The following is a 13955-nucleotide window of genomic DNA, read 5'->3' as shown; positions in this document are numbered from 1 at the left end:
TGTGAAGGTTGAAATTGTCGAATGCGGTTTTCCGAGTTTTAATATTCATCAGCCCAAACCAAACTAATTTTGATGTCATTAGTCATTGAAGAATATTCATTATTGTGAATTCATTCAGACAATGGCCGTAGGGGCCTTTGCAGTACATAAAAGTTGTCTTCATTCAGCTCGGTGCATGGCTGGCCTTGGTCAACCACGCAGTCTACGGTGGGTCCGCGAATCGTTTTCCACCTGATCGAGAACTGGCAACCTACCCGGTCCATCGCAGTGGTTCGATTTTCGCGGTGTAAACGATGGATGGTTCTCCCAGCATCAGCAGCTGATGTAAGACGTGGTTCATTGGCCTCATCCACGTACAGTCTGCCATCCGCACCCCACCAGTACGCAGCACTTCCCTTTCTAAAACTCAAAGTGCGCGTTGATCCAAATGCATCTCCGAGTTACCTGGTATCGCTTTTAGCGGAACCAGTGCGCCCAGGTGCACGAATTCTTCAACCACCTTGATTTCGTCACCATCGATACAAACTCGTGGTGGGTGGCTTAAAAGCTCCAAACAATGGTTACGTTTGCGTACGTTCTTACAGTATTTCCATGAAAACCAGTAACCCTAGATTTTGTTTTCCGAGGTCGACCAAATCGGGCATCACTGTAGCACAGTAAACTTTAAAACTAAAGTTCACCAAAACACTAATAAATATAGCTGATTATCATCCAAATATTTTCCGAATCTCAGCTACCAAAACGTCACTTTTACTGAAATATTGGAAAATAAAATCTCGCCCAAACAGCAGAAATCAGACAAAAATGGTTACATCAACATGATTGTGACTGAATCCGGTCACATATATGTTGCAGTAACATATGGTCGGGGTTCAGCCAAATCACACCAAGCGTCAACGAAAAATTACCGATTTTCCTGCTAAAACTTTCGTTTAGCAGATTTAATTGATCGCAAATCGTATCGGATATCCCTTAACGCCATAACTGTGGATATCCTACTGCAAATGTACGCTTAAACTGATATGAAACTATTTCCGTTGGCCTTGTACGATCAAAATATCACAAGTTAGTCGAAAAGCCGCTTGGTGCGGTTTGGCTGAACCCAAACCATATGTGGAAAATGTGTGCTGCTAAGGCGGCGGTGCCCACCTTGGGAAAATAAACCAAGAAATGCTAAGATGTCCGCGAAAAAAAGTAAGTACGTAGTTTTCTCCTCAGCCTCTTCCTATCATGTATTTAGTCTTCGACGTGTTGATGACAAGTCCGGTCCGCTTAGCTTCCCTCTTCAGTTTGAGGTAGCCTTCATCGATCTTCTCATAGTTAAGTGCAATAATATCAATGTCGTTAGCGAAACCAAATCACTGAACGGACTTAGTGAAAATCGTTAAACTCGTGTCAATTCCTGCCCTGCCTACGGCCGTGTTTGTCATAATTTTGATCGGCTGCGGCAGTGGTATTTTTTTATTTAAGTAGAAAATTTTCGAAATTTATTCGGAATATTTTCAAGACATTAACGGAATTTCGCCGAAAAAATCGAATGAACTTGTTAGCTTAGTTTGGCTTGGCTTGATTGACTGTACCCATCGTAGTTGCTAGTCGTGATTGGCCGAGAAAAAACAAATAATGCACAGCTCACCAATAAGGCATTTTATGAGACAGATCGAAACAGCTGTTTTTCTCGTGTTTATCTACTTTGACAATTAATGGGAGCCCGTTTGTTTGGTAATTTCGCGCCGAACATTCCGATGGGTCCCATCATCTATTCTGCCTGTTTTACTTTTCGTCTACCAGGGGCTTAGAACAAAGTTTTTCATATGATTCTTAAAGCGTGTCGTTAAATAATTCATACCATTGCATTCTAAGCATAAAATGCTGAAGAAAACACGAATGAAAAGTAAAACTTCACAAACATTATTTTGTGTTCGGACCTAACGGAATGTTCACGCAGAATCATACCAAAACAAAACATTAGAAGTAAATAATCGGGCCACCGCGAAACGTCTCATAAAATGCCTTATTGAATATTTGTCTCAGGACTAGAAAGCTATTGTCACTGTAGATGCTTCGGAGTTTCTTTAATTCAAGACCAATAACGATGCCGATCACGTCCTCACAGTCAATTAGGATAAGGGGAGAAAAATGAGTTCGACACTCATTGCTACACGAGACCGAGAAATCCTCTGCATCTCCATGAGCGCACTGGAAAAGGATAGTATGTTAGTTGGAAGGGAATATAGTGGAAATCGCCATGGTAAGCGACTAATTATTTCTTTTGAACGACGCCATATTCATAATGATACAAACGCGGAAAAGCAACACGTGTCTAACGTATTTCCCCAAAGACTGATTCGATATCTTCAAACTTGTTTCGACCGGAAACACAACATGTGAAAGATTTAGTTTGAAAAATGTATTGAAGGGTGTGCTGCTGAGGACGATGGAGGTCCTTCGTAGCTTAGTAGGGAAAGCACCTGTCTATCGTACTGGTTTCATGGAATCAATCCCCACCGAGGGAAGTGGTTACCCTCCATTACATTTTCGAACTAAATTTTTCACATGTTGTGCAATTGCACAAATCGAGTTTCAGACATAGTAAGTTGTATGTCAATTTAGCTGAAATGACATTTTCGATCTGATGGATTTCGGCCTAATGGTTTGATCAGCCAAACAACTTTTCACCTTGTGACCAAATTGTTTTCGGCCGGAAGTCATTTGACGGAAAGCCATATATGTCCGAATGCCACTTGGCCGAACAGCACGTCATCTAACCAAATAAAATTTATCCAATTCAGTTATCTAACCAAATTTTAGGAAAATTTTACAGAACTCTACTATTTTGAATTGGAATTCTACAAATTTGGAAGAGTTCCGGCGTTAAGCAATGTGATTGCGCAGTAGTTGCAACAATCCAGCTTGTCGTCCATTTCGATAGATAGAACACAAGATACCTTCCATCCACTCATACTGCAGAATCCCCAATCCCCTTTTGAATTCCGTGGAGATCCGGGAGCTGTCCCACGCTCGTACTCCTAAGTTCGTTACCATAGCGCCATCGTTGGCTGAACATCACCATTCAGGTGCTCTTCGTAGTGCTGCCGCCACCTTTGGATCACCCCACGTTCATTCGTTTATGTCCCTACTCATGTCAGGCTTTGAGGCTGTTGCACGTGATCACCGTCGATTGTAACGTGAACGATTTCACTTCTCACAGAACTTTCGTGCGTTAAGAAAATTATTAAGCTCTTTAACAGAAAAATGAAAAGCCAAGTAATAAATATGCAGCTCAACTCGACAAATCGCCATATAGGGCCAATATATGACTATTCAAAAACTTAAAAGCATTAAAGTGGCACTATATGGCCGATTTGGAGAATTGAAGAATTGCTTACTTGGGCTGTACTAAGTTGAGTCAAGTACGAGACACTGAAGACGGCCTTACAGTTGAGGTCAAAATACGTTTCAGTAAAGATTACAATGTGGTAGAACCAAATGGAAAAGTGAATTTTTTTGTTATTTTCGCCTGTTTTTGCACCTATGTCCAACGAGTTCATATCATCTATTGTTATCAATATCACGTTTTACTGTTGATGTGCTATTATATTCTCGTCTACCCGGGACCAAAAGACCGTCCCATCCATGTACAATTCATTTTCATTCATTTATTTAGTCTACATCTAAACAGATAACACTGAATGAACACCACAATACACGGTTCGAGGCCGCATCTCTCCATCCTCGAGTACGCCCCACGCTCGCCAAGTCGTTTTGTACCTGGTCTGCCCATCTCGCTCGCTGCGCTCCACGCCGTCTGGTACCTGCCGGATCGGAAGCGAACACCATCTTTGCAGGGTTGCTGTGCGGCATTCTTGCAACATGTCCTGTCCATCGTACCCTTCCGGCTTTAGCTACCTTCTGGATACTGGGTTCGCCTTAGAGTTGGGCGAGCTCGGGGTTCATTCTTCGCCGCCACACACCGTCTTCTTGCACACCGCCAAAGATGGTCCTAAGCCCCCGTCTTTCGAATACTCCGAGTGCTTGTCCTCCTCGAGCATTGTCCATGTTTCATGTTCGTAGAGGTCAACCGGTCTTATTAGCGTCTTGTACAAGACACATTTGGTGCGGTGGCGAATCGTTTTTGACCGCAGTTTCTTCTGGAGCACGTAGTAAGTCCGACTTCCACAGTTGATGCGCCTTCGTATTTCACGACTAACATTGTTATCAGCCGTTAGCAAGGATCCGAGGTAGACGAATTCCTCGACCACCTCGAAGGTATCGTAATACTGCTTCCTAGGCGGGCCCTTTCGCGCTTGGTTACGCCCACAAGCGTGTACTTTGTCTTTGACGCATTCATCACCAGTCCAACTTTTGTTGCTTCACGTTTCAGGCGGGTGTACACTGCCGCTAACCAGTCCAACTTTTGTTGCTTCACGTTTCAGGCGGGTGTACACTGCCGCTAACCACAAGTCTAGCACATCTGTATATGGCGTTCCATATACAGATGTGCTCGACTTGCGGTTAGCGGCAGTACAGTTCTGCCACCTTTGCTAATGTTCGGCAGACAATGTCCATGTAATCCGCGAAACAAATAAATTGACTGGATCTTTTAAAAATCGTACCCCGGCTGTTACACCCGGCTCACTGCATGACACCGTCTAGCGCAATGTTGAACAGCAGGCACGAAAATCCATCACCTTGTCTTAGTCCCCGGCGCGATTCGAATGAACTGGAGTGTTCGCCCGAAATTTTCACACAGTTTTGCACACCATCCACCGTTGCTTTGATCAGTGTGATAAGCTTCCCAGAGAAGCTGTTCTCGTCCATAATTTTCCATAGCTCTACGCGGTCTATACTGTCTTATGCCGCCTTGGAATCAACGAACAGATGATGCGTTGGGACCTGGTATTCACGGCATTTTTAATGTATGTGCCGTACAGTAAAGATCTAGTCCCTCTGGGGCCCTCCTTAGCCGTGCGGTAAGACGCGCGGCTACAAAGCAAGACCATGCTGAGGGTGGCTGGGTTCGATTCCCGGTGCCGGTCTAGGTAATTTTCGGATTGGAAATTGTCTCGATTTCCCTGGGCATAAAAGTATCATCGTGCTAGCCTCATGAAATACGAATGCAAAAATGGTAACCTGGCTTAGAAGCCTTGCAGTTAATAACCATGGAAGTGCTAAATGAACACTAAGCTGCGAAGCGGCTCTGTCCCAGTGTGGGGATGTAATGCCAATAAGAAGAAGAAGAAGAAAGATCTGGTCCGTTGTCAAGCGGTCGTCAACGAAGCCGGCTTGATAACTTCTCACGAACTCATTCACTAATGGTGACAGACGACGGAAGATGATCTGGGATAATATTTTGTGGGCGGGATTAAGGATGTTGATCGCTCGAAAGTTCTCACACTCCAGCTTGTCGCCTTTCTTGTAGATGGGGCATATAACCCTTTCCTTCCACTCCTCCGGTAGCTGTTCAGTTTCCCAGATTCTGACTATCAATTTGTGCAGGCAAGTGGCTAGCTTTTCCGGACTCATCTTGATGAGCTCAGCTCCGAGACCATCTTTACCAGCTGCTTTATTGGTCTTTAGCTGTTGGATGGCATCCTTAACTTCCCTCAAGGTGGGGGCTGGTTGGCTTCCATCGTCCGCTGAACTGAGGTAGTCATCTCCTCCGCTGCCTTGACTTTCAATGCCTGTACTCTTAGCGCCATTCAAATGTTCCTCGTAGTGCTGCTTCCACCTTCCGATCACCACACGTTCGTCCGTCAAGATATATATTCCTTTATTAGAGACGATTCAGCCCTTGGCTAGTTCTCCGTCCGTTAAGATGCTCCCATCCTTATCCTGGCCCATTGCGGCTCGCGGCACGAAGCCTTTGTGGGATGCGTTGAGCTTCTGATAGAACTTGCGTGTTTCTTGAGAACGGCGCAGCTGTTCAATCTCCTCGCACTCCGCTTCTTCCAGGCGGCGTTTCTTCTCCTGAAAAAGGCGGGTCTGCTGTCTCCGCTTCCGTCTATAACGTTCCACGTTCTGCCGGGTTCCTTGCTGCAGCGCGACCGCCCGCGCTGTTTCCTTCTCTTCCAGAATATGTCTGCACTCCTCGTCGAACCAATCGTTCCGTCGACTTCGTCCCATATTCCCGACGTTCTTCTCCGCTGCGTCGTTAATGGTTGCTTTAACTGTATTCCAGCAGTCCTCAAGAGGGGCCCCATCGAGCTCACCCTCTTCCGGCAACGCTGCCTCGAGATGCTGCGCGTATGCAGTGGCGACATCAGGTTGCTTCAGTCGCTCTAGGTCGTACCGCGGCGGTCGTCGGTACCGAACATTGTTGACGACGGATAGTTTTGGGCGCAGTTTAACCATCACCAGATAGTGGTCAGAGCCGATGTTAGCGCCACGATATGTCCTGACGTCAATAATGTCGGAGAAGTGCCGTCCATCAATCCGAACGTGGTCGATTTGTGATATTGTCTGCAGTGGTGATCTCCAGGTGTACCGATACGGGAGGCTGTGTTAGAAGTAGGTGCTGCGAATGGCCATATTCTTGGAGGCGGCGAAATCAATTAGTCGTAGGCCGTTTTCGTTCATCAGCCGGTGAGCGCTGAACTTTCCAATAGTCGGTCTAAACTCCACCTCTTGGCCAACCTGACCTGAGTAGAGTGTAAAATAATCGAAAATTTTTGGTGAAGTCCATTTTTCTTCATTTGTCAGTTCACTTCCGACACATTCATAGTCGGTTCTGGACAGTCAATATTCAGTTTATTTAATATTTATGCACATTTGACAAATTGATAAATTATCTGAAATCTGAACACGTTTCATATGAGTAAAGTGATTTGTAACACAGGACTGAATCCGATTTTCATCCGCGAGGCACTTTCAACGGTAAACATCAACATAAACAATGCTGATTATGTTTTTTTCTGCACATAGTAAACACATTCAGTGACAGTCGAATGAATGAGTTCGTGGAGTAGTCGTCTGACTATATCATTCTATGTTTTGAATATTCATGCGATGTTTGTCAAAATTCAGACCGAAGTTGCTTCATGAAGATGAATATTTTAAGCTCTGAACCTGAGCGTTCAAATCTCCTATGATGATTTTGACGTCGTGGCTTGGGCAGCTTTCGTACTCACGTTCCAGCTGCGCGTAGAATGCGTCCTTATCATGGGCTATTGGCGTTGATTATGCTGAAGTTGAAGAACCGGCCTTTGATCCTCAACCTGCACATTCTTTCATTAGAGCACATCGGCGAGTATGCGTGTGCTCCCGATGAAGTTGGTACGCGAAGTACCAATGGTATGCTTTACCCAGCTTTTGCTATGCCGCCGTGCCGTCCATCTACAATATTCTCCGTAATATGAAGAATGTGTTCCGAATTTCGTTGAAATCGATGCGTTCAGAAGTTAAAAGGAACATTTCAGCTCCCTTAAGGACACCCCCTTTCCTAATAACCATGCTTCCCGTCCATAACCGTCTTCTTAAAAGAATGGAATGTATGTTCCAAATATGCGTTCAGAAGTTATATTGAGTTGTTCGTTTTTTAAAGAATACGTTTAAAACTCCTTCAGGAGATGCTTTGGGAATTCCTCTAGGAACTCCTTTTAAAATTTTCACTCTCACTTCTCTGACGGGAATGTCTACAGGAATTTTCGGGAGAATTCCTGGGGAGTTTCTTAACATCCGAAACCTTGGAAAGATTTCGCTTCTGAGAGCATGCAAATAGATCTGATATGTTTGTATCCTAAATCACATTGTTAGGTAGTTCTGAATACTCATACAAGTTGAGCCACCCTGAACGTTATGCCTATGATTAATTTTCAGGAATAGGAGATGCTCACGGTACTCCAAAACGTTCTGGAGTTCAGCCCACGTATCTGCCGGACCAACCAAGGTATTTACAAATTGATGTTGAGTCACGATTGAAAATAAGGTTAACCTGCGATTTACTTTGCGTTCACGGATTTGGATGATCAAGTGATCAATCGTTACGGTTTCCAGGACGTTTTGGTGAACCTAAAAGGTCTGTATTAGCTTGTATGAATAATGACTAAAAAAAGTAATATCAACTCGATGGACCTACTAGGATATCATATCATACACCATTCATAAGTTAGTTCATTAGATAGATCATATCCGAGCTCCAAAAAGGGTCTATAGAACAGTCGATCCTTTATGAATCGCTAATGAAAGGACCATTGACTCAAGCATACATCGAGATGTGGAGTAGAAGTTCCATGGAAAATTGTTCGAATGAACCATCAGAGTAACCGAGAAAATATCATTAGAATGGCATCATTTGTTTCCACGAGTTGATACCGAGTAGCAGAACATCGAATCATGGTGGCCCTATTGTAGCTTTTGAAAATAGTGAATGAAATCGTACAAGCTCAATGAACCTGCCGTGATGTTTAGCTCTGAGCGAATACATCGTTCAAGACTTGGTTGATCGGGTAGATCACACGTTTTGAACCCCAGGCCGGTTTGAAGAACCTCAAAGGCCTGTAGTAGCTTGTAAAAGTATTGAATGAAATCCTATCGGCTCAATGGACCTACTGGGATGTTTAGCGTTGCACGCATACATCTCTCTGGACTTGGTTAATCGGGTAGATCGCATCTTTTGAGCTCCCGGGCGTTTTGGAAAACCGAAAAGGTCTGCAGTAGTTTCTAGAAGTTGTGAGTGTAATTTTATCGGCTCAATGGACCTAAATAAAATTTGGAAAAAAAATCCAGAAGAAATTTCTGGTGAAATTCGTAAGAAAAAAATTAGAAAGAATTTGAAGATAAAATCTTTGAAGCATTAACCTTCTAGTTTATCTACCAATTTCCGGAGAACGTTAGAAATGGAAGTTCAAGAGAAAGTCTTGATTTCTGTAGACTGCTGGGAAATTTTGCGGCGTCATTCCTGAAGGACTTTGACCAGAAATTCCGGTGCGAATTTCCTCATGAAATCCAGGGCGAGCTTATAGAAAATTGCTCAAGGTAATATCCGGAGAATCACTGGTAGAGTGTTAGCAGAAATTCCTGAAGAAAATAAAGAAGGAATTCGTGGGGGAATTTACGGAGGAGTCAGCAGGAAGTTCCGGAACAATTTTTGAGTGAACATCCGGAAAGATACCTGGAAAAATTTCCGGAGGGATTCTTAAAATAAGTTCCGAGAGCATCACTGTGGGTATTTTTGAAGGAATTGCTGGAGAAATCCGAGGGGAAATTTCCATGGGAATTTTTGGGTGAACTTCCGGATAGATTTTTCAGGGAGATTCCGAAAAGAATTCTTGTAGAAATTTTCGAATGAATTTTAAAGTGAACTTGTAGAGATTCGAACTTTTTGGAGAAGTTACTAAAGGTGAAGTGTCCGGAGAAGTTACTTAAGAAATTACATTTTTGAGGGCGCTCTTGTAGAAATTTCTTGAGGATTTCTTGTAGGTATTTTTGAAAGAACTTATGAATAAATCTCTGAAGCAATTTTTGGAGGAGTTTGAAGGATAGTTTTTAAAAGACTTTCCGGAGATTCCCGACAAAATATTTGGGTGATTTCTTGGAAGAAGCTGTAGGAGAATTTTCATGGAATTCCAGTTCTTATTTCCAGGAGAATTCCTATACGAATTTGCAAGAGAATTTTAGGAGGGTTTTTTGGATGAATTTCCGATAAACTTGGAGTAAACATGTAAAATTAGCCAGATATCGTTAGTAATTGATTTTTAACCATTTGTTAACCAGACGATTTTCCAGTCATTTCAAGCGGAAGCCATCAAGGAACTTTATTCTTTTTACTGCACATCACGGGCGTGATTTTACTTTAGAGTACCCATGTACGCGTGCGTTATCAACCAAAAGGTGGTGAATCCAGCAAAATTTCGATAACTACCTTTTCTCGAAAGAAAGGTCTGATTAACATCGACTTTGAGTTTCTAGACACAATCATCGAATGCTCGGACGCAGGTGAAAAATCCTCAACATTCAATTAACATTCATAGGAACATAGTCTCTGAATCCTTGCATTTATTTTCCGGATGGCAATGTCTATCGACATGTTTTCTTGTACTTATTCGATGTACGTTGTGATCCCGAACCGTATCAATCAATTCAGACAGAATTGAATCTGTACACCGCTCTGTCAAAAGTGCCTTGGAAGGATTCACTACGTTAGCAGAGCTACGAAGCATAATGCCAGTTGATGAACTTGGAGCCACTCGGGCTCTTCTGATTATCTTGGAGCAAATAAACCTCAACATCCGTCTCAAAGCGCTATGGAACAACACAATTTGGAGGATTCCTTTCAATCGACCTCACTACCATATGTACGGCGCGATTCGAGAATAATTGTGAACTGCAGAGATTGTTTTTAGAATCTCAGCGTCGACGTTTTTTATAACTTTTTTGCTAAACAGCAGATAAATCCTTTTGCATGTTTTATAAACTGTTTATTGCATTACAATATACTATACATCATCATTGGGGCAAAATGTTTCTGTTGATGTTTGCTTGAATAAACATATTTTTTTACTCGTGATACTTTGACGTAGGACTACGTATTTCTTTTCTATACGGATTTCGGAGTATACTTCAGAATTTGGATTAATAAGACCGTCACGAAAAACTGATAGGTTTTGGAGGCTAAAAAGTCGATCATTTCTCAACGGATTTTTATTATTTAATCATCAATCGATTGTATTTTTTTCTAGGATTCAAAATCATTACAATTTTCTAATAATTTTCAAAAGTGAACTATTGATTTGTGCTGTATTCTCAAACATAATTTTTTCCCACTATCAGTCAATGACTCAACACATAAAATCGTTTTACTGCATTTTTAGCGAATATTTCCTTTAAAATGTGATATTGTTATTAAAATATTTGTTTGATTTTTAGCATAATTGGCGTATTGGCCGTTGTTCTAGCGTGGTGGATGATGGTTTAAAACGAAAACAAAATCAAAAAATGATTCCTCGAGCAAGAATTTACGATTTCAATTCGTTTTAAAATCACAGAGGACTATTTGTTTCGAGTAGAAGATTGATATGATATGTAGCCAGTCTTCTAAATTTTGTTGTTGAGTACATTTTTTAAAGTAACGGGTTCTACCCAAGTAACCATGAAGCTATATATGCTTGTAAAAAAACACAGCCCTTAAAATTGACTTAAAGTGGAAAAGGGCAATTATAAGACCGAATTAATGGTTTATTACTTTGGCATGTTGAAATAAAGCACCAGTAATGCATCGCTGCATTCGTACTGCGGATTTAGAGTATCGTTGCCTGACAGTTGATAAATAAATGCAACAACACATCGTTAAAACAGATCTAATGCAATTAGCATTTAGCATGCCGATTTGTTATTGATATATGTGCAATATTGTAATGCTTGGTGTTACTTGTGTACTCATTTACGTAGTCATACGCCTACAGTTTGCACTGCCCCATAAGGGTTTTTTATTCATGTTTTCTTTTATTCATTTGTGAAATGGGGATTGAATAACTCGTTTTTGATCGCAAAACCTTTCCAAACATTCCAACATTTTTCTCTTTATCACAATACTCACATATAAGTGTATAATATTTGTTGAAGTAAAGATATCGGTTTTGATATGATGATTACTTTAAAAGATGCACAATAGTTGCCATTTATGCTACGAAGCCGACTAGTGTTACAAAGAGTTAAATATCCGCTGAGTGTGCCTTCGTCAAAACAGTCAAGAAGATGCTGATTGCTGCTACACACCGTTGTCGGTAGAAAAGCGCCAGTAAAATTTTCCTTCTCTTTGCCAGAGTGGTACGATACAAAGCGATAATGTTGTTATTTGCTTTTTGCTTTTTTTGCAGAGTGGGAGATCGAAAATTCACGGCTGGCGCTGTATGTTGCTATGCTGGTTGTTCGGTGTCTGGGATGAGGGGTGACCAGTTAAAAGTTTCAAAGGCACATCAATTTCCTAGGGACGATAATGACTGGTGCTACTTAGAGATACACTTTTCGAAAAAAAAGACAGAGGCTTCTAGTTCACAAAATGATTGTTGTTTCTGCTACGCTTGCTCTACGTTTCACTGATTGTTCAGGTGCCGAATTCAAACGCCTACAATATTGAAATTTTCACTCGCGAAACGACACCATTTTCCTTCAGCATCCCAATCCTGCAATCTACTAGCGGTTCACTGATCCCCTACTGTGGAAAGCTAAACACTGAATACGAACTACGGCATAAATATTCATACTCTGCCGCGATGACCGAACTGCGACAACACTGATAAGCCACGAACTTCGTCACAATGAGCTTCTGAACGGTCCACTACACAACTATTCGGTATGACGACGCCGAATGCTTCTTCCGGTGCTGCTGAGGAATCCATTTTGCACTTGATTGAACGTTCGTCCCGTTTTTTTTTTCACTCGCCCGAAACTGCCAGGATTCCTGTTCTCCACCTCACTGTACTATTGACTGCCCTTCCGTGATCCCGATGCGATTACTATATGCATGGAAACACAACATGCTAATAATCGGAGATGCACATCGCTATGCTATGCGTTCAACGACAGGTCCGACGCTGTTCTGTAGAGGCATCGAAGAAAGCGAAAGCCACCCCTGCCGTGTCCGTCGGTTCCTCACTCGCGCGGTGGTATTGATTTATCCTGATGGATATCAACAAATGGTGCGCAGGCGTTCCACGTGAGTATTCTGCAGCAATGTTTGTGACACGAAGGGTCGATTCACAGGTTTGAGTATCTAATAATGGTGAAATTTGTGGTATAACATGATTTTATAGCATTTCGTGAAGTCAGTTGATTTGCATATTTCGACACAGAGTGAATAAAAATTGTATGAAAGTCGTATTACCTTTCTTAGTAAGTAAGTGATGGAACCTACCGGGCAAAAAGAAATAGCGTATTTACAGTAAATTGAAATTTCCTACTTCCATTTATTTATTTATTTTCAGACTAAGGCCTGAGTGGCCTGTGCAGTACATAAAAGTCTTCTCCATTTAGCTCGGTCGATGGCTGCACGTCGCCAACCATGCAGTCTTCGAAGGGTCCGCAAATCGACCTACACTTGATCGATGCCACATCACCGTGTTTAAGTAGCTCTCCTGATAGCTGATCAAGCCCAGGGGCTTTGTTGTGCTTCAGCCAGCAAATCTTCTCCTGGATTTATTAGATTTCCGGAACCAGAAAACGTGCAGCTTCTCATAAAACTTTCGTGCGTTATTAGCGCGCTACAGTTGCTCCGTCTCTTCACGGTCTCGATCTTCCTGCTGGCGCTTTTTCCTCCGGAAAACCGAGTGTTGTCTGTTCCGCATCCGTTTGTATCGTCCTTCGTTCGCCCTCGAGCGGTGTTGCAGCAATCTCGCTCATGCTGGATTCTTCTCTTCCACTCAAAAAGTGTCAAAAACTCCATGTTGCTTATGTTTATGAAAAAATAACTTAATGTTAAGTTTCACCCAATTCAACTGACAGAGGTCCAAGCGTTGTGCATAAATAATGTTTTGTGTCTTAAAACCCTCTAATTATTTGTGTTGTTTAGATCTGGCAGCAGTCGTAACTGAACTTTGTCTCACGGCACGCTAAAAAAACATTAAATTAACATGTTTTTTAATAGGATGTCATTAATATGTACTAATAAGCAATAAACGTAAAAATTTCAATGACACATAATGAAGAACATATTGAAGAATTTTCCAAAAATGTAATACCGTGCAAAAATTCAAAAACTGATAAAGGGTTTTTGGCCAGCCATTTGTTCTAGCTACTCCATCGTGCAATACTTAGAACTATTATTATGCAACCCATTTGAGTTGCATAATGGTCATTAAAGTGCCCATTTCATCGGTATGCAAAAGTAGGTCATTTTATCATTCAAACATGAACTGTAAACCAGGTATTATGATCAGGATTTGCAAAAAAAAACATTTTATATACAAACCTGATAGTTTTACTTCTATCACTTTCAGCTGCTGTTTAAACAATAAATA

At 41.9% G+C, this 13955-nt stretch overlaps 1 protein-coding gene across 1 annotated transcript in view; it reads right to left on the bottom strand.

Annotated features, from left to right (window-relative positions):
* LOC134222026 (endoplasmic reticulum aminopeptidase 2) overlaps positions 1–12557 on the bottom strand; it is a 77759-nt gene extending 65202 nt beyond the window's left edge. The window contains exon 1 of the mRNA XM_062701181.1: positions 11537–12557. The gene's annotated coding sequence lies outside the window, so the exon portion shown is untranslated. The remainder of the gene's footprint in view (positions 1–11536) is intronic.
* Positions 12558–13955: the final 1398 nt, after the last annotated feature.

This window comes from Armigeres subalbatus, chromosome 1, assembly GCF_024139115.2.
Source record: "Armigeres subalbatus isolate Guangzhou_Male chromosome 1, GZ_Asu_2, whole genome shotgun sequence".
Taxonomy (NCBI): domain Eukaryota; kingdom Metazoa; phylum Arthropoda; class Insecta; order Diptera; family Culicidae; genus Armigeres; species Armigeres subalbatus.
This window is presented reverse-complemented; position numbering and strand designations above follow the sequence as displayed.